Genomic DNA, 21,282 nt, shown 5'->3' with positions numbered 1-21,282 from the left:
TCAGTCATCTTTTTGTATTGAGCATTTCCAAACTGCCTTCTCCCTCTCACTTGTAATTCTTCTTCAGCTGCCGAGGAGCAAAGAATCTGCAGTCCCTGAAGATTACTCTGACTGTGGTGACTCAAGAGCTGAATGGACCATTTCATACCCAAGACTGCCCTTTCTTCAGAATAGTTTTTTGGCATTCAGCAAAATGATAGAGGAAAATAGATTTCATAGTCAGATTTCAGAATATGCATTCTAATTTACAGCTGTTGATAGAGTCTGGAAGGTAAAGAAGCCATGGACTAGAAAGCATTCTTTGTCAATCTAGTTCATTAACAAACAAATAGACAAAAAATAGACAAATGAATACATTTTTATATTATTCTAGAAGTTTAATATAAATTGATATCAATAAAATGACAAAAAAGTAGAACAATAGCTCAAGGCATTTAATTGTAGGAGCTAGGGTGACATTATGTCTAACTAAATTAACTGAACACAGATCTAAAAAGACTTCCCGAAGAGAGCTGTCAAGATAAAAGATAAGGCTTTTAAAGTTGTTCCAAAGGCTTTTCCCCCCTTATCTTTAGCATATTTTGAATGGGGGTAGTTAATTCAACATCACAGCACTATGTGTTGGAACAGTGTGTGGGTGCATAATCACAAGCATTTTGTGACTGTTGGCGCAGTTTGACATGTTTTGCTGGGGAACTCATGAGGGTCATGGGGCTGGTCATTAGGATTGCTTCCAGATGGATCGTGGGTAGTGATCCAGTACAGTGGCAGTGTACAGGATCATTGTCATGCTCCTTCACTCTGCAAACTGACTCATTGTGTTAATCTGTGCACCACACACACACGTTCTCAGAAGAGAGACGTCAGTGTCTCTAATAATGAGTCTCATGGGTAAAACCATTCACAGAGGCAGCAGTTGAAAAAAAATCTAAAATACTGGCTTGAAGCATGGAAACTTACATTCACTTGTGGATGTTAAAATGTGCTTATCAAAGTTTTATTAATTATATATTTTTTTAAGTGTTTAATACCGTTCTCTATTAACAGCATCTGAGAAACCACTTTGATTTATTAAATTACACTGATTTGTTGAATGTTGTCTTGAAACTGGAATATTCCTAAAATGAGATAAATATAGCTATAGTATATTCACAATAGCCTACTTCATTAGCCTAATTAGTACCAAAAGCTTTAACCGGGCAGAACACATACAGATGCTCATAGCTTCAAATATAAAGTATGACGTGGAGGAAGAGAGAGTGAACATGCACATGACCAGGGCCGTATCTGGGGTTTGCGGGGCCCCGGTGCAGGTTGTACCAGTGGGCCCTGTTTGAAATTGTTTAAATATTTTTTTTATGTTTGTTCTATGTATTTACCTGTGCTGTTTACACAATGTTTTATTTTATTTTTTTTCAAGTTTGTAGGTGTCCAGGTACAAACCATAATAATCATATGTAAAATAGCACTGCATAGTCTTTAGTGTAAAAATTCTATACAGTCAAACCAAAATTTATTCAGACAACTTCAACATTTCTCAAATTATAACAGTTTATTTGCTATAGTTTAGAAAATGGTGATCAAATATGACAATAACTCAGAGTTAAACTGCATATTGATAACATCAGATAACTTCGATAGAAAGTTATTTAATGATGTGCAATCATTCAAAAATTCTGACAACTGTTAGTATGAAAATATTTACACAACTATCTATACTTTGTTGACCAATTACCAAGCAATGGCATTTTTGTTTTGTTCCGTCTGTGGTGTAAAAAGGTTGCATTAGCAATTAAAGAAAAGAATACTTAAGCAAAACATGGTCAGGTCTAAGAGTCTGAATAATTTTTAGATTAGATTAGATTAGATTCAACTTTATTGTCACTGCACATGTAAGGTACAAGGCAAAGAAATGCAGTTAGCATCTAACCAGAAGTGCAATAAGTAGTAAGTACAGAATATACAAGGTCTACAATATGTACAATAACTACAGATAAGTATTATGGACATAATTTTACAGATTTTAAATACTATTAGCATAATATACAGATAGGTGTACTATGAACATACTGTACAGATGGATTATGTAAAAGTGTATGTAAGATATAGGCAGAACTATGTACATATGAACATAATTACACTATTGCAATAGACAGTAAAGTGCATAGAAAATATTTCAGTGTGCAAATTGATTATTCAGTGTTCTTGGATGAACAGACAAGTGAAAGTTATAAAAAGTTACAGTTTTTTGCTTGTTGTAAATAAATAAATAAATCAGTCATATGTAGTGTTGAAAGGGGGGGGGGGGTCTGTGTGTGTGTGGTGTTGAGGGGTGTCAGAGGGCAGAGTTCAGCAAGGAGACAGCTTTAGTGAAAAAGCTGTTCCTGAATCTTGTGGTCCTTGTCCGGAGGCTCCTGAAGCGCCTCCCGGAGGGCAGGAGGTTAAACAGTCCATGGTCAGGGTGAGAGGAGTCCTTGAGAATGCTGCAAGCTCGTCGGAGACAGCGTTTCCCCTGGATGTCCTCAAGAGCAGGAAGTGGTGTCCCTGTGATGTGTTGGGCAGTTTTCACCACCCTCCGCAGTGCTTTGTGATCAGCCACTGAGCAGTTCCCATACCAGACTTGATGCAACTGGTCAGGATGCTCTCAATCGCACACAGGTAGAAGTTCACCATGATGGCTGAAGACAGCTGGTTCTTCTTCATTGTCCTGAGGAAGAAAAGGCGCTGGTAAGCCTTCTTGACCAGGCTGGAAGTGTTTGTGGTCCAGGACAGTTCCTCCGAGATGGTGGTTCCCAGGAACCTGAAGCTGGAGACACGTTCAACAACCATCCCGTTAATGTGGATGGGGTCATGCGTGCTTCCTTTCTTCTTCCTGGAGTCCACAATGAGCTCCTTAGTCTTATTGGTGTTAAGGAGCGGGTTATTGTCAGCGCACCATGTGGCCAGGTGCTGTACCTCTTCCCTGTAGGCAGTCTCATCGTTGTCTGTGATGAGGCCAATCACCGTGGTGTCGTCTGCATACTTAATGATGGAGTTGGATCCATGCACAGGCTTGCAGTCATGGGTGTAATGGGAGTAAAGGAATGGGCTCAGCACACAGCCCTGTGGTACGCCAGTGTTAAGTGTGATGGTGGTGGAGCAGGTGTGGCCTGACCTAACATGCTGAGGCCTGTTGGTCAGAAAGTCCACAATCCAGTTGCAGAGGGAGGTGTTAATGTCCAGATCTCCAAGTTTTGCGGTCAGCTTGGAGGGAATGACGGTGTTAAATACTGAACTGAAGTCAACAAACAACATCCTAACATACTTGTTGTTATGGTCCAGGTGTGTGTGTGCAGAGTACAGCACTGTGCATACTGCATCCTCTTTGCTCCTATTTCTGCAGTAGGCAAATTGGTGTGGGTCCAGTGTGGGTGGGAGACAGTCTTTGGGGTGTGCTAGGACCAGTCGCTCGAAACACTTCATAATGATGGGTGTGAGTGCTACGGGGGGATAGTCATTCAGGCACATTGTGGAGGAGTGTTTCGGTACTGGCACAATGGATGTGGACTTAAAACATGTTGGCACAGTTGCTTGGGTGAGGGACAGGTTGAAAATGTCTGTGAAGACCCCTGCAAGCTGCTCTGCACATGCCCTAAGCACACATCCAGGAATGCCATCCGGGCCAGCAGCCTTGCGTGCGCTGATCTGGCTCAATGCAGTGTGGACATCTGTGGAGTTGAGTTTGAGAGGTTGGTGGTCTGCTGAGTGTGTAATTTTGGTGGCTGTCTCCTTGCTGTCGCTGTTGAAGAGAGCATAATAGTAATTTAGCTCATTAAGGAAGGAGACGTCCGTGACCGTTGGAGTGGAGTTGCTTGACTTGTAGTCACTGATGATCTGGATGCCCTGCTACATGCGTCGGGGGTCAGAGTTGGAAAAGTGTTTCTCTACCTTCAGCTTGTAGCAGTACTTGGCCTTTTTGATGCCCCTTTTCTGGTTAGCCCTGGATTTACTGTAGGCCTGAGCGTCATCTGACCTGAAGGCAGTGCAGGCTTTCAGCAGAAGTCGCACCTCCTTGTTCATCCATGGCTTCTGATTAGAGTATGTTGTTATCTGTTTTTCTGTTGTAACACTGTCAGTGGTGGTGTTGAGAAGCCATGGATGAACAAGGAGGTGCGACTTCTGCTGAAAGCCCGCACTGTGATCCAGTACAGAGGAGGTGAAGATATCAATGTCCGTGTGAGAGCCACATGTAGTCTGAGAAGCAAACATACTCCAGTCAGTGTGTTGAAACCTATCTTGAAGTAAAGAGGTCCCAAATTTGTTTTTAAAATTTTACTGGTAGTCCACTGTATAAAGAATTTTTGTGTATAATATGTCAGTTTATTTTATTTAGCTGTACTCACTTACATAAGTGAACTAGTGCCCTGCACTCACTGGTGTCTGAATAATTTTTGGTTTGACTGTGGATTAATTCTGGTTAAAACTTCAAAGAAATTCAGTGAAGAGCCTTGAGTGGTTTTCTTGCTTTCATTTGGATTAACATTAAAGGGTTAGTTCACCCAAAAATGAAAATTATGTCATTATTGACTCACCGCCATGTCGTTCCAAACCCGTAAGACCGCCATTCATCTTCAGAACACAGTTTAAGATATTTTAGATTTAGTCCGAGAGCTTTCTGACCCTCCATTGAAAGTGTGTGTACAGTATAGTGTCCACGTCCAGAAAGGTAATAAAAACATCATCAAAGTAGTCCATGTGACATCAAAGGGTCAGTTGGAATTTTTTGAAGCATTGAAAATACATTTTGGTCCAAAAATATCTTCTCTTCCAGGTCTGTTGTGAGCGCATTCACAGCACTGCAGTGTAGTGATGTCCGGTTCGTGAACGAATCATTCGATTTAACCAGTTCTTCTTGAACCAGTACACCAAATCGAACTGAATCGTTTGAAATGTTTTTTTTTCTTCTTCTTCTTCCCATAGCTAATACTCATGCATTTTACTTATAATTTATTTCCATTTTCTGTGTATTTCGTTTAATACTATTTTATTCTCTTATTTTTATATTCTTTTTTTTCTTAACCTGTTAATCCACAACCGGACGCCAGCATCCTGAAATCCCGAATTTCTTAGGCCTCTAAATTATTAATATGACCAAAAATATATAGCCTAGGCTTCATGTGTCTTTTTATAAAGTGATTTTTATAAAGTAAACATAAGAATATTGTTAGTACGGTAATATACACATTTACTGGACTTAAGCAACTTATCTTAAAATCAACTGATCACTCATATAATGTGTTTTTTTTTTTTTTTACATGATAAAATACATCATATATGATACATAAGGCTTTTGAAGAATGTTTATTTGTACATCTCTCAGTCATCACTAAAATGCATTGCATCTTGTTTTGCCCTGAGTTGCAGAGCTTTAATAATAATAAAAAAAACTAGGCATTTTCATGTATATCATCTTACTAGACATATTACTGAGAGACTACAGGGAAACCTGCATTGCATATATTTAGTCACTGTTATAAAAGTCTCATTCATTACAAGCCATAAGAATGTCATCGTACTTTTGACCAGGAAATTACAACAGTTGCACCAAACTGCATATGTTTTGCTCAGTTTGGGTCTTTGAAAGTGATTCAACTTACTGTTATGTCAGGATTTACAATGAGCACAATCTCTTATTTTTGAGGCAAAACAATGCACTCTGGCTTGATATACATGGTAGTAAAGTCTGAATATTTTCTCTTATGTTTTTTTAAACGTTTGCATATCGGTACTCGGCAAACCTCGAACTTTTCACACACTCCAGTTCCATCAGTGTCTCCCCAAATTGTATGATTGAGCTCTATGTCTCTCCGAGATGTCAATCTTAACTGACCAATAATATTGGGGAGCTCTTTCCTCCGATTCCTTATTGGACGACGTGACTTGAGTATGATTGGTCAGTGCAGCGCCGTCGGTGGTGTTGTGATATCGCGATATCTCAGGCGTATGTTGTCTCGCTGCAGCGCTGTAGCGGGCTGAGTGTGGGTGCTTGACTGCCAGTGGATCCATCGTTTCTCTCTCTCTCTCTCTCTCAAGCGAAGTGCAACCTGATATATCAAGGCTGTTTACGTTGCCTTTTAACTTTTGAAGGGCCAGCGGAACAGCGCGCTTGAATGTTTCAAAGGTGAGTGAATGCTGCTTCTCTGCGTCCTGGCGAATATGAATCCATTCGCTCATTCAGTTGCAGCGCTAACATGTCGACAGTGCAGTACCTTAGAGTCGAGCATCAAGACTGCTAGCAGCTAGTCTTAGTCATTCTTGTTCGTTTAACTCGAAACTGCTTGAAAATCAATAAACGTTGAACTCTGGTTCCCATAGCAACATGTTCCCATGCGCGTCCCTTTGACAGCATGTCTTCGCGACTGTCGGGAAGTTCCCAAACTAACCAGTGCTAGTGTGCAGCAAACCGAGTTAAAGCTCACTTGTGTGATGACTGCTCTGAAACATTGATAGAACAACAGAAACCTTTTCTCTCTGTGCACGGTCTGTCAGTGTTTGTGTTGTGTGAACGTGCGTGTGGTCGGACTTTCACGGATGATGTATCTCTGCAGGATTGCCTACTTTGGGCATAATGTGTTTTGTTTACAAGATACTATTAGATGTATTGATTGGTACTTTTTTTGTTCGACTGTCTGCTTTTCACCGAGTTGCCAGCAGTAATGGACTGTTCGGAGATGTTATTGTCGCTTTTCTAAGCTGAAGTGGTTCTTGGCTTAGAGCAGAGATTAGTTGTTGTTGAACACATAACGTTACCTGATAATAGAAATTGACCTTAAAAAGTGTGTACTTTGTCATTTTGCTAATTAAAAAATTAGACTAGAGATAGTCAAAGCCTACTGGAAAATCTATTTGTGGTGGTCAGTTTTGATATTGTGTCGGGTTTCTACAAATAAATCAATTAATGGAGGCTCTGTATATATGAGCAAGATCACACTCGTAGCTGTGTGATATAGCTGTATATCAGCTCGGCTGTGATTTGGTCATAGGTACTCACACTGTGCCGATATATAGCCATATCACACAGCTACGAGTGTAATACTGCATTTATACAACAGTTCGACAGCATGAGTGTAAATAAATTACTTAGTGTCTGTATGGGCCCAGCGAGGGAGAGGCTTTTTTTTTTATCAAGGGGGTCTCTTGTTACCATCTAATGGCAGAACAATGTATCTAAAATCACCATCAAGAACATACGCGCACGCACACTGTTTCCCAATACTAAATACTAGTATTATTTATATAAAATATAATTTTTTGAATGATAATATTTAATAAACAACAATAACAGCCAACATAAAGGAATTTTGACTGAATGCTTGGCAAATCAGTCAAAAGTACGAAGGCAAAACTCTAATATACAGCTTTAAGTTAAATATAATGGGATAAAATTTTGCCCTCAGCCAAAACTATTTGCTCTGGAACAAACAGTATATCAATATATAGTTTGCCCATTAGATTTACCCAAAGCAAATTATATCTCGTGTTTAACCAGATTTGTGGAACTATTTTCTTTTTTTTTTTTTAGTTGTAGCTGTGCCAGCTGTGCTGTCTCCAGAAAGAAACAAATAGCTATTTTGTGCTGCTCATTATCAAGTTGAGATCTTCATCTCCATGGAGTCACCGCTCGAGTACCGAAGGATGAATATCTGACCGTTCAGGCCCAATAAGGCACGAGAAAGAACTCTGTTCAGTACTCATGCTCCTTGTGAGAAGCGGATTTATGTGTGCATGTATCAGTTGTTTGCACTTTCTCAGACAGTTTGCACATGCTAACATTTTTGCTGCAAATTGAACGCACACAAATGGTTTAAAATCACTTGTTTTTAAACTGCTGTGCTTACAAATGCATTCAAATGACAAGCTATCGTGACGGCGCAGCATGGGAATGTCATGTGAACATAACTGCAAATGAGAACATTGACCAAAATCTGTTGGGTTGACAGATTTCTACCGATTAATCATGTCTACCATTACAGCACCAACACTATTTTATTGTGAAATAAAACAAGTATTTAAAAAACCATCAAGATTTTATTTTGGCAGAAAACCACAGGGAGCCCTTATAGCTTTTGTTTTTTTGACGTATAAACACTTGGTTGGTTGCCGCATGTTGCGTTCCCAAAATTACATTACAGGGCTCCAGAATGCAACCATTTTTTCTGCTGGTGTGTCAACTTTTTGTGAGCGGTCACACTGGCGCGCCCATCTCATAAGCTCTGCCATTTCTGTTGCATTTGAGAAACATCAAATGGGAAACAAAACTAAACTAAACCGCTCTACGTTTCAGCTGCGCAGCAGCTGCGCACTGGTTATCAGCTCAGACCGCGATGCAAACAAACTTGTTTGAGCTCAGAACAGCTTCACTCGGCAGCTAGATTTGATTTAACGACACTGTTACTGCACAGATGCAACAGTGCTGCCAGAATTAGTGAGAATCATTCGAATTCTACACCGCGCTGACAGGAAACCAGAATTGTTAACACTAACTGTAACCATGCTGTTGTGGTAGAAATCGTCGAATGCATTACATCATTCATTTCAAGGTTTGTACAACCTTTTGAAAAAGAAATTCAAGCACTTTTCAAGCATTTCACACAACTATTTCCAGCACTTTAAAGCTCTAAGATGATCCAGTTTTAATTTGTTTTTTAATGGGATGACCAAGATATACTTTGTGGTAAACAAACACTTATGTAAAACGTAAAAAAATACAATTATAAATCACAATTATAACAAGTAGACAGCAGCAGAGGAGCACTTGTTGGCGTATTAGTCATTCATTTCTAACTGCACTTATTAATGCAAAACAATAGTACTTTTATGATTAAATGATCTTTATTTTGAATACCCTCACACATCACCCCCAGTGCTACCAAATGTGCTCCTGGCTCCGCCGTCTGTAGAACTGAGTGGCGCTGGTGCCACTGCTCTCAAATGTTAGTCTGGAGCCCTGCATTATAACGAACCAAATACAGAATCGATGCAAATAAATAACACTGAAACTTGAACTGTGCGCACAAGTGTTGTGCTTCACTCTAAAACACATGGTGGATATATATATATATATATATATATATATATATATATATATATATATTTATAATATATGCACCATGTGTATATTAATAATTACAGCCATGTCACAAATTATTTTAATTTTTATTTATCGTGCTGCCCTAATAGGGATAGAGAAGCGTTTCCTGACTTTGTTAATGTGTTTTCAAACCTGGTAACTATCTGCCTAGTCCTGTAAATGAGGCGAACAATTCTCAGTGGCTCTGTCACGTTCCACTGTCTCTGATCAGCTTTATCACATGCAGCGCATTTGCACTCCAAAGAAATGAATTAAAACAATCTAATCCATTTTCTAACATAAGCGTAACAAGTTGGACTCCTCTGATAACAAATCACAGACTTCAATTTTCTTCAAAGAAGTGACCCCTTACCTTACTTGTCTTTTTTTTTTATCAACCCCTTATCACAAAATATTATAATGGGACCGCTTCAAACCCCATAGTTCAGTTTAATTAAGAGGTATATGATATTTCGTCACATGTTTTTACATGAAGGGGCATGGGGGAATTCTGGTTGATTTTGGCCAAGGGGGAAATTTGGAGCACAAAAAAATTTACTAAGAAAGAGGACAAGTAAACTGGCAGGGACTCTGACTCTTTATGAGCCCTGGTTTTCAAAAGGCCGATGAGAGCTTTTGTGGCTGCATTATTATGAGGGTGGAAGAAGACTTCAGCTGTTCATAAGCGTTATCGATAAAATGTAAACTATATTCAACCCTAATTGCAGAGAAAGCATTTAGACTACTGTTCACTACTATTATTAGTAGTACTCAGACGTGAAAAGCCACTATTCACCTGTTATAAAACTAGTAGTATGTTGATTTAATAAGGCTTTGTGTGTCATATTTGAGCTGATGGAGTCTGTTATACTGGATGGTTCACTGTGGTACTGTTGTAAACACATGGCCAAGGCCTCCTGCAGGGACTAATATCAGTCACTTGTGGGAAGTCGGTCCCATTTGGCCCTTGGCTGGACACTTCCTGAGCCCTTGGCTACAGGGGCCACTCGTAATTTGGATCACTCGGATGCTCTTGATGACTACAGAGCTGGCCAAGGAGCAGTGCCGGCGCAGGCCCTCTGCCAGCATCACTAACCCACCGCTGCCGCTCTCCCCCCCCCACACAGGCAGGTTTAAAGGAAACTCAAGTGAAAGCTTGCTCTACTGAACTGGGACTGAAAACACTATGTATGTAAAGGGCGCTAATGGATTTCGGGCATCCGAGATCAATAAAACCAGGAGACAGAAAAGGTTTGTGGCTTTCTTGTAACCAATATTCTATCCATGTTGCTGGCTTTGAAATTGATGTTTTTTTTTTTTCAATTGAAGAATAGTAGGTTGTACTTCAGCAGTTTGCATGGTCTTAGGCTGATTTTTGCAAAGTCTCTCTGAAAGTTGGAGCCAGCCTGTGTATGTTGGGCACAGACTTTTTTTTTTTTTAGTTTGAGACTGAGTCGGAAGATATCATATCAAACATGTCTGATATTTTGAGCTATCAACATAAGTCTTTCAAGCTCTGCATGAGGGATGCCTTTTATGAAGCTGTTTTAGTGCAGCGATGTTTTTTTTTTTTTTTTTGCCTTTCATGTCTGCTTTTTGCTTCTCTTTAAAATGCTGTACTCTGTAGACCATACATTTGTTGTTAGAATCTTGACTAAACTGTCACTCAAGTTTTAAGAATTAATTTTTTTTTAATATATTTTTTATTTCAAATGAACATGAGAACCTGAACTCACAGAGGAACTGTAGACAGCTTGTCTGTTGTGCTACAGTACACAAGTAAGTGTCATGGTCCATGGGTGTTGGGGGGGCGGGGGGGTTATTTACCCTGGCAGTTGAGCCCCTTGCTGTGTCAATCAAGGTGCCTCCAACCCAGTGCAGTTCACAAACGCACACATTCATATTTCATTACTGTCTGACTATCCTAACCTCAACAGCCCTGTAACAAAGACCTTGGGCCCTGTCTACTCGGGCATCAAGACATATTTTAATAACAATACAGCCGGTGTTGTTCTTTCTCTTATCTGTTGTTTTAGCTGCTGAACGAACAAAGCAAAGGAAGGGGTTGTCAGGAGGTCCAGTCTAGCAATTATTATTTGGCAAAGCAGCCACCAGCCAGACTTTATAAGTGTGTGCCAGCTTTGTGACATTCTCAGAGTTATGGTAGTGATCAGACTGCAAACACTGGGTTCTGATGGAGGAGTTCTCGTTGGCCTGCTATGTTTCCTGCTGTCCAATAAGCTGTCAAGCTATTGACATGACTGTTGGACATGTCACACCCCACCTGCTCCGCTCCACCACCCAGCTGAGATCAGATGCAAGCGCCTGGACCCTTCCCAAGCTCTTGATTTTTCAGTCTCTTTAGTGCTCCAGTGAGTTTTCAGTAGCGCATACCTGGTCGAGCTAGTCGAGGCATCGCTGATGGTTGAGTTGATCTATTAGTTAGTCACACACCTGCACAGACCTAAACTAAATTTGCTGTTTTGAAACCAAAATGTATCTCTTAAAGGATTCCTGAAGATCTTAAGAGGTTTCTTTTAGAAAAGCATTGTAATTTTTCCTCTAGTTTTCAAATTCTTGGCAGAGGCAAGCTGTCCTTAGACCTGGATATAAGGATATACTTTCATGCCATGTCACCTCTCGATAGGGCTGTGCAAAAAATCGAATGTGATTTTCATGCACATCTCATCAGTAAAGACGCTCCTTTAAAGGCGCAATATGTAATTGTTCTGCTTTAAAAATAGCAGAAATCACTATATGTATGTTATATATATTTTTTAGTTGTGTACTTACATCATCCCGACAGTTTCCACGAACTTTCAAATCCGGAGAAAATTATAGTTTAATTAGAAGACACGGCACGTTTCTTTATTTCCGTTTTGTCGCCCGTCTATGGCGTCATATAAACTTTGACCCCTCTAGTTTATCTAACTTCCTGCGGAACCACCAAATACAAAGGCGAACAGAAACAAAGACGAGACGAAGAAGAAAAAGTAGTAGCCTTTATCGAGACTATTATATTTTATATTTATATTGTTTATATTCGTATTTAAACCTCAAGCAATAACTTAGTTATGGATCATGATTATGCTTTGCCTGCACGTTCTGTGAAGCGCAAATGTACGGGTGAAATAAATGACCAGAGATGGTTTTGGGACGAGAATCAACAAGACACGGGTAAATATTGGAGTTGCATTTCCAAGATAGAGAGAGCTTCGTGACAAGCTGAAACTACAGAGAGATGCCGAACTCGCTTGCATTCTGATAAACAGGTATGCATCCATTTAGCTAACTTTATCTATCCGTATATTTTGTGAAACGACGATGTCTTGTGTAAAACGCAAACGGACTAGCTCTCATGTAAATCTACATTTGTTCTACATATAGCTGAATAAAGTAGCTTCAAATGCAGTTCTCTAACTTGTTCGATATCATAGTATAACGTAATTATAATTATTAACGAAAGGCGACCGTGTTTTTTAACATATATTACTACTAGCTAGATGGAATATTGACTTGATAGGGGTCTCATAATTCATATAGACGGTTTCATCGGGCGCACGCGCCTGGACCTAAGTTAACTTCCGGTCTGTGTTGTGTATATCAGTCTGGCTGCGGTGCCTTCTACAAATGCAGTTGTGGTTGTGCTGTGGGATGTGTTTCCCATACATTTATTTATTTTTGGAGACTCGCCACAATTTTAAAACTGATCTTTTTTCAAAAAGGCTTCATTGAGTAACGTTACGTACTGCACGTTAAATAATAATAATTCCTTACATTTATATGTTTAAATATAAAAGCGAGGCACAGGTGTTTTTATATCGCTGTATTTCTGAAGGAAGACTTGCATGTTATATGCCTGATAGCAGCGTATGAGCGTACCAGCTCTGCTTCATTTACAGCTGTTACTGGGGAAACCACTATTTCTCGCGCTTTATGTCTATGCTTTAAAACATCTCCTGTTGGCAAATAATGAATTTGCATTTTCATTAAGTCCGCCTGATCCACGCAGCAAACATTTTGTTTGTTATCAAAAAATATCTACTCTAGAGGGACTTGGATATTGTTTTTGATTCTATTTGGAAGTCTACCAGAAGTTAAGTTAGGTCCACAAAAGCGCTCATGCGCAGTAACGTTTGTTTATGTTGTTGCCGTTGAAACCGTCTATATCTCTCCGTTCGAAAAGACGTGATTGTCAAAATACTAAGTTAGAATGAGTGAGGAATGATAGGGAGCGACAGAGCGTGTGTTCCAATGAACAGCAACTCCCATGAGCCTTACGCTCTTTCCCGACGTCATCAAAGTACGTCTTATGTTATTATTTTGATTGAGTGACCCCTGGTGGCCAAAAATTCCATACTACACGTTTAATTAGAAGTATATCTCCAGCACATGTGTTCAGATAAGGGATGCCAGGTTTTCACATTAAATCCTGCCCTGTTGCTTCTCAAAAGTCCAAAACTAATCGCGATTCCAGGAGGTTCCCAGATAAAAATAAAAATTGCTTCCCGGGGTCAAAATATACGTTTTTTTTTTTTTTTTTGGCATGGTTGTCTTGGTAAAATACGCATTTTAGGGGCTAAATATCACGTTATTGGTATACAACCGCAGACTTGGCAACACTAGTTCAGGTGGAGCAGCAGTTACTACACAGAGCCGTAGTCTACCGACAACTAACACAAAATCGCTTTCAAAATCGACAAACAATTGCCACCGATTTTCAAATTGATTTTGTGTATATTGTCAGTGAATTACTGCTCTGTGTAGTAAATGCCAACCAGTGTTGCCAAGTCTGTGGTTGTTTTTCATGTCCGCGGGTCAAAGCGACAATACCAATAACATGATATTTAGACCCTAAAAGGCAAATTTTACCAAGGGAACCATGCCATAAAACTTATATTTTAACCCCCGGAAACCAATTTTTTTTTTATCTGGGAACCTCCTGGAAACCCGGTTGGGCTACTTTTGGACTAGTTTTGAGAAGCAACTGGGCAGGATTTGTTACAGGAGCATCTTTACTGATGAGATGTGCATGAAAATCGCATTCGATTTTTTGCACAGCCCTACCTCTCGATAGTTTGCGACTGTGAAGAGAATAAGAGTGTGACCTTCTGTGAAAGACAACTCTAGAGCTTTTCCTTGATCTTCAGCAAATATTGTGCTGCTGATTATATTAACTTCTTAAAAAGTTAAGGCTTGTCACATGAGATCTTTGGTGTCTCATGACAAGCATGAATCCTTTGATTTCAGTTAATCCAAAAAAAGGTTTGCAAATCTGTAAAGCAGTTTTGATGAGCTGGATTTGCTGTTGGCCTGTTTTGACTGAAAATGCCATCAAGGATACTTCCACCCATACACTGCTGTTGGGGCATTGTCAGTTCAATTTTGTTATTGCACTTTTCTGAATGCATGTTTTCTGAATGCAGCTTTAGAAAGAACAGTGCTTTAAACCCCCAGTGAAAACAGAAAGATAAACTGCCTTCAAGCCTATATCATCTAAGGAGAAAAAACACATCATGACTGGGAACCGATCCTCTGGTTGATACTTATTTGTCTTTTATAGTTTTAGCCATATCATTAACATACTTTTTCAACTTCCAGTTAAAAAATACTTCAGGAGAGCTTTGAAGTCTCAGTATTATTGAAGGGATGCAGAAAGTAAATGACGTAAAGCTCCACTCACTGTTTAGAACAAATTCATTTAATCAGTCAGTTAAAAGATTCTCAAACTTACAAGTAAGTTAGCCTCTTGAGTCAGACTCATTTACATGAACCTTCAGAGTTCACAATTAACTTTCTTATTGAACCCATCATTATTTTATTGTTTATTTTATAATCTTTGTGAACACTTTTCTTTGCAACTGAACCATCTATGACCAAACAATTTTGCAAATTTGCAACTTTACAAAAAATGGGCTCCAAAGTATGTTAAAGTCTACAACAACTGATAGTATTGTCCAAACATAATCTAAGATATTAGTGCATTAAATAGCCATGGTATCAGATTTACTGTAGCAGACTAAAGATATTGATCTCAAATATCTATTTGTCATTTAAAATGAATAGTCCCTCAGTGTCAGCAGTAAGAATTGTGATATGACTTAAGTCTTATGATTCAGGCTTCCTTGTTTCTAAACTTCTATTAATAAATTTTGGCAGTTAGGCTAAACACACACTTTTTTTTTTTCCACGGGGGAAGTGAGGCTTTTAAACAGTACTTCAGAGGGGCTGTCTGAAAAATCCTTTCAAAGTGCGCAGTTCAGTCATCTGCACTTATTTGCCCATCTCTCTGCTTGCATTTTGAAGTGTCCTTTGTGCTGCTTTGGCTCGTTTGACTGATGGAGTGCTTTGAGGTCAAAATAACTATTTATCAGGCCTTCTTTAGTGAAACCTCTTGGAGAGTTCTTGAAGAGCACATTTGAAGCTATGATTAAATGGATCATAGCTTTAAAAAAAAAAGTCTTATTTTAACAAGATTGAATTTGTCTCTAAGATGGAACAGGCTACGTTTGATATAATTTTTATTTATTTATTATTATTATAATTTTTTTGACAGTAAAAAACGATCATTATAAAAAGAGACTCTGTCACTGTTATAATGACCCAAAATAATATTTGAGCCCACTTTCAAGACAAGGAACAGTTGAGTGTTATAAGAACTAAAATTCTTTTTAATTCTGTTCTATTTTTGGTTCATTTTAAGGAACTAAACTTAGTTTGGTTCTTTTAAAACTGTGTGAAATAGTTGAAAAAATCAAATACAGATTAATGTTTACCATTAACGTTATAAAACGTATTCAGTCCACAACAGAAAGTGATTTTCTTTGTCATAGTTCTTCCTTTGATTATAGGGATAGCTCACCCAAAAATGAAAATTAGATGTTGATATGCTTACCCCCAGGGCATCCAAGATGTAGGTGTCTTTGTTTCTTCAGTAGAACACAAATTATGATTTTTAGCTTCAGTCGTTGCAGTCTCTCAGTCGTACAATGCATGGCTAGTGGTAACAGAATCTATAAGAATAAAAAAAACACAAACACAATAGAACTGTTAGATTTAAATCGGCACAGCCAGCTAAGGATCTAATGCAACAGTTTTGAACGAGCACACCTTTTTTAACAACCCAAAAACAGACACCAGAGCCCTGCATTTCAGCCTGAGCCCAACAGCCCTGACTTTTCACGTCATAGTTCAGATGCGGACCGGGCCTCCCGCATGTTTAAGACTTCTCCTTACTTTTACATTTTAGACATCCGTCAATTAGTGATGAAAAAAAAAAATAGCTGCGCTGGTGGAAACAACATGAGACTGTGCTACCGCAACTGTCGAGCGATTCGACAGTTTTGTTTATTATCCCACAGCAGCAGTAAGATGTTTACCCCCAGGGCATCCAAGATGTAGGTGTCTTTGTTTCTTCAGTAGAACACAAATTATGATTTTTAGCTTCAGTCGTTGCAGTCTCTCAGTCGTACAATGCATGGCTAGTGGTAACAGAATCTATAAGAATAAAAAAAACACAAACACAATAGAACTGTTAGATTTAAATCGGCACAGCCAGCTAAGGATCTAATGCAACAGTTTTGAACGAGCGCACCTTTTTTAACAACCCAAAAACAGACACCAGAGCCCTGCATTTCAGCCTGAGCCCAACAGCCCTGACCTTTCACGTCATAGTTCAGATGCGGACCGGGCCTCCCGCATGTTTAAGACTTCTCCTTACTTTTACATTTTAGACATCCGTCAATTAGTGCTGAAAAAAAAAAATAGCTGCGCTGGTGGAAACAACATGAGACTGTGCTACCGCAACTGTCGAGCGATTCGACAGTTTTGTTTATTATCCCACAGCAGCAGTAAGGTGCGTGGCATCAGTGTTCAAATACACGCAATAGGCTAAAGGCCCGTTCAAACCAAGCACGATAAAGATATAGTTCTAAAAATCGTTCTCAATATTAAAGAATAGCGGAATCCACAATATATCGATATAGGCACAGAGAAACGATATCGTTGGAATCACCTTTTTTTTTTTTCTTATGAACGATAAAAACATTGCCAACCAATCAGAATCAATCCTGCTGTAATGAGCTCGAGAATTTAAAGCAGCAGACGCGTGTCCGGTTAGAATACACAGACAATATCGTTCGCTGGTGGGGGCGCTAATATCGTTATCTTTATAGTTATCTTTATAGTTATCGTTCTTGGTGTGAACGGGCCTTTAAGCTTGCTGCAAAGCATCAGCAAAAGTGCAAAGCATCAGCACGGGGAAATAAGCACATCATGTTTGTTTATTTTATAAAAGCACAATGTTTTGTTGATAATTGTGAGTGCACAAATTAAGGTAGACTTTTAGCAGTTACGAATGATGTAGTTATAACCAGTGGCACCCCCAGAAAATGTTGGGGTGGCCAGATGGGACCACTGTAAATTTTGGGGTGGCACATTCAAATAAAGCAAAATTAACGGTTTGCAATATAGAGTTATATAGAATATAAAGTTATATCTCTGTGATTACTGTGATTTAATCGATAACGATAATTAGACTATTTTGCTGAGTGTTATTTTGCTGATGTCTTATTTCTAATTGTGCTGACAGCTGACTCCTGATTTTATTTTATTTTTTTACCTTTACACCATTGTTTCTAAAAGTGTGCACCATCTTTTATGTCAAATACTTCGATTTGGGCTGTTACAAAGCAAATGCAATCAGTACCAACAAAATTTATCTTTGCAATGCAGAGAAAACAGAAGCTGCATCTGAAGTGCCATTTAGATGTTTTTACACACTGTTCAGCTCTGTGGAACATGGAATACTTTAACCTGCAGTTACAAATGGATAAATAATGTTTTTATATTTTAAAGATAAAACATTGAAAACTGATGTTTGAAATTATTTTACAAATGAAAGGGTACCTAAAATGTGAAATTAAAACAGCCAATAGGTGGCAGCGAGTCACTGTTAATAAGTGAGTCATTGCGATTGAACCGAATCACGCACATTGCAATTAATCAAACTCATAATAAAATCACGATTTGAGTGTGCGTGACTAAATCGCTTTATAGCATGATTTTCCATGGCCCCGACCTCCCGCACTATGCCATCCAAACCAATCCGAATGCAGCACGCCTAGCGCGAGAACAGAACAGACTGGGCGTATGCCTATGTAACTCTAGGTTCACAAGCTCTGTCTATAATGCATATTTTTTTAGAGCCCATGTTAATGGATCAGAACGTTCACACTGCACGCGGTAAAAGATGTGAATAGAAAGGTGTGAAAATTTAATTTAATATCTAGCGCATGAGCATAGAGTGAGCTGTGAATGCACAAGACACAGGTTGAGCAATAGGACACGTTTTAAGTGCACGCACTCTCTCTGGGGTGAGAGCAGCGTTTATTTGAGCATACACATCTGGTTTTGTAACATAATGCGCTCTCGCTGCTGCTTCTGCACCCCATACACATACTGTAGACGCACTGCAGACAGAGTATGTGTGAACATTGGGCAATAAATATATTTCAACACCTGAGGCACCACTACAATGAGTTCTATGACCAATGCATGGCAAAAAGAATAAAAATCCCTGGACACCTGTTTTATTTTATTTATTTATTTATTTATTTTTGCCATATGTCTAGGTATTTTGTTTGACATATGTTTCAAATTTATACTGAATGCATTTATGACTGTAAAGCATGCCTGTGTTTGTCAAAATCGTGATTAAAATCGAAATCGCAAAATGTTTCAAAACAAATCGTGATAGTTTTTTTTTTTGTCCATATCGCACAGCCCTACACATTACTCATGTATTTTCCGTACATTTGTAGTGTGAAAGGGGCTCAAGAAAGCCAAACTACAAGAGTTGGCCATCTGAGGGGCATGTGACCGCAATGGAGTATAGTCCATAAGACATTGAGCCATGAGATGTTAAGTTTAAAGCCCTTAAAATACTTATTAGGTTTTCTTTTCATTTCATGTATCTTTATATGTTTTAAGTTTAAATTACAGCTCAGTGAAACACTTTAAACACCAACACTTTTTCATTAAGTTACCTTTCTTGTAGAATTGTGATTCAAATAAAGAACTTCATGGTGACCAGATTGTTACTTAATCATTTAGGCTACAAGTCAATATTGCCTGTATGGACAGTGATTTAAAAAAAAGTTAACTTGTAAAACTGCGGTGTTAAATGCAATGCGGTTGAAAATTTGGGTGCACATAACTTTTATGCTGGTGCACCTAAGAAAAAAGTTAGTCTAGATCCCTGGTAGTACAGACGTTCCTATCGTTGATAGCAGAGGAGCGGATCCAGCGAGAGCTTGATGGAGACACGGAATGTAAAGTTTTTTACGAGTTGCAGCAGTAGAGCTGGCGCAACAGTAATGAAATGTGAATAACCTCGTCCACTTTAAAGCGATACTAAACTCCAGTGGAAACTCAAAAAGAGCAGAGTCGAGTCATGCCATACCGTACTAAGCTATACCAAGCCGAGTAGTACCACGCAGTGGAAAAGCACCATAAAAAAGATACCAGCTGCGATGATGAATGAAAATGTTATTTTCTATATTTGAAGATTGCTTTCAAAAATAAGCCTGATGTCCATTTCTTTGGCAAGAAACAACGTTGTTGAGAAAACTGATGATTTTCACAAGGGAGTGTTTTCCAAGTAGACAGCCTTGAAATGAACCCTGCTGTGCATCCTGTCTTCAGATATTTTGCTCAGAAACACTCACATACACTGGTATGGAAAGCGTAAACCTTTCAAATACGTTTTTGCGCTCACTTTGAAGAGAAGCAACAGCTTGGATATCTGTTAATGTGGCGAGTGCCTTGAAATCCCTCTGACGGAAACATGTCGTTTCCACAGAAGGCAGGAAGTTAGATTCAGTTCCAGCGTTGTACATCAGAGAATGCTCCGAAATCTGGAAAAGCTCTCTCTGGACGCAGGATGATATGACTCATATTGGTGGATGTTTACTTTGCTCTGCTGTGTTTGTGCTCTTCCGTTAAGTGCACTTAAAGTCTAGCCGAGATTGGTCAGATTTAGGATCATTTTATGTTTGTTATATTGGAACTGTCTTTCTAATTTGCTTATTCCAGGTTCAGAGGTACTGAAGCACATTTTCACCTTAAAATGAACCACCTTGGTATTTGAGTCATACACTAAAATTCTGCACAGTATGGCGCTATACTGCAGGCACACACGCTCTCAGAAACCTATTGCACCCAGTTAGTTGTCTCTCTCTCCCTGCAGGCCTGTGTGGAATATTCCAGCCTATGTGGGGGGTGGGGAGCCAGACTCTCTCACTGGGGAACAGAGTTGTTCACAAGCTCAGTAAGAGGATTTTTGTCCCTGTTGACTGCCATGATGCCAGGTAGGAAGCTCAGCAATAAGGGGGTGGGTATTTTTTATATTTAGGTTAAGAAGATGAGCATGGTGGAGGAGTCAAATCACTTCCTCAGATCACCATTTATTGTTGTTTAGCACATTTCTGCTCCAGAGACAAACCACATTCCGAGAAGAAACCACATTCCGCTTTATGAATCTTCCTGAATGTTTTGCAGCATCTCTTATTAATATCAAGACTAATATTAACTTTAAGGAAGCCCCAGCCCCAGTGATAGTTCCAGATCAGTTGACCGCTCACAGTACCTGTGTTATTGTGTTCCAACGATTGCTGTTAATTTACAGTGTTTTTATGTCTTTAATGCCTTTGAAACATTTGAATTTGTGGAGTTTTGATGTAAAAAAAAAAAAAAAAAAAAAAAAGTCTTGAATATATCAATATTTTGTTGACTTTTTTTGGTCGATTTTGTTTGCAATCATCAGTTTATTTGATCAGTTTATTATTTGATAATTATAAATAGGTAATTTTTTGGCACCACATGTAGTTTTCCAGTCGAGTGGTTCATGAATTTATAGCTGTCATGGAGTTCCATTTATGATGGTGAAATGGCTTGCTATTATTGCAAATTACATATATATTATTGATTTTATATCTAAAATATTTAATGATGTTAGAAATATTAAACATTTTATCTTTTATTTTTTAACTAACAGTTTCTAGTTTTTTTGCCTTAAATATTTTTGTAAAAATTATTGCGGGTGGTGTTATTTTTTTGGGAAAGTTTGATAAGATTGAAGTACGGTGCAGATTTAGCAGCTTGTATTTTATTCT

General features: G+C 38.8%; 1 protein-coding gene across 3 annotated transcripts in view; it reads left to right on the top strand.

Annotated features, from left to right (window-relative positions):
* The first annotated feature begins 5,930 nt into the window (after positions 1-5,930).
* LOC128016907 (D-glucuronyl C5-epimerase B) overlaps positions 5,931-21,282 on the top strand; it is a 52,152-nt gene continuing 36,800 nt past the window's right edge. Inside the window, exons 1-2 of one of the 3 annotated variants that reach the window (XM_052601855.1) lie at positions 5,954-6,160; positions 20,358-20,478. The gene's annotated coding sequence lies outside the window, so the exon portion shown is untranslated. Of the gene's footprint in view, positions 6,161-20,357; positions 20,479-21,282 lie in introns of all 3 variants that reach the window. The other 2 variants (XM_052601857.1, XM_052601856.1) reach the window with 2 other exon arrangements.

Source organism: Carassius gibelio, chromosome A7, assembly GCF_023724105.1.
Source record: "Carassius gibelio isolate Cgi1373 ecotype wild population from Czech Republic chromosome A7, carGib1.2-hapl.c, whole genome shotgun sequence".
NCBI classification, from domain to species: Eukaryota; Metazoa; Chordata; class Actinopteri; order Cypriniformes; family Cyprinidae; genus Carassius; species Carassius gibelio.
The sequence above is the reverse complement of the archived record's forward strand: the minus strand, read 5'-3'. Positions and strand labels throughout refer to the sequence as shown.